General features: G+C 68.2%; 1 protein-coding gene across 1 annotated transcript in view; it reads right to left on the bottom strand.

Annotated features, from left to right (window-relative positions):
- The window catches only part of CPZ (carboxypeptidase Z), a 22,715-nt gene that overhangs the window by 8,417 nt on the left and 14,053 nt on the right, over positions 1 to 245 (bottom strand). The gene's annotated exons all lie outside the window — the stretch shown is intronic.

Genomic DNA, 245 nt, shown 5'->3' with positions numbered 1-245 from the left:
CGGCCCCGTGGCTCTGGCATCTCCTCGGTCTCAGAGAGCACCGCGGGCCGACCCTCCCCAGCCTCCCTCGGGACTGTGTCCTGAGTCGTGGTCCTTCGCTCAGATGGCCTCTGGGCCATGGGTTCCCTTGATCCTTGCACATCCCGACTCTGGAGGGACAGACGGGGCTCTAGGTCCTTGCCAGTTCTCCTGCCCTTGGGGCCGGGACCCTGAGGGGGCCACCTGCTGCCCCTGCTCCTGGCCAG

The sequence above is a fragment of the Myotis davidii genome, unplaced genomic scaffold, assembly GCF_000327345.1.
Source record: "Myotis davidii unplaced genomic scaffold, ASM32734v1 scaffold937, whole genome shotgun sequence".
Classification (NCBI taxonomy): Eukaryota; Metazoa; Chordata; class Mammalia; order Chiroptera; family Vespertilionidae; genus Myotis; species Myotis davidii.
The sequence above is the reverse complement of the archived record's forward strand: the minus strand, read 5'-3'. Positions and strand labels throughout refer to the sequence as shown.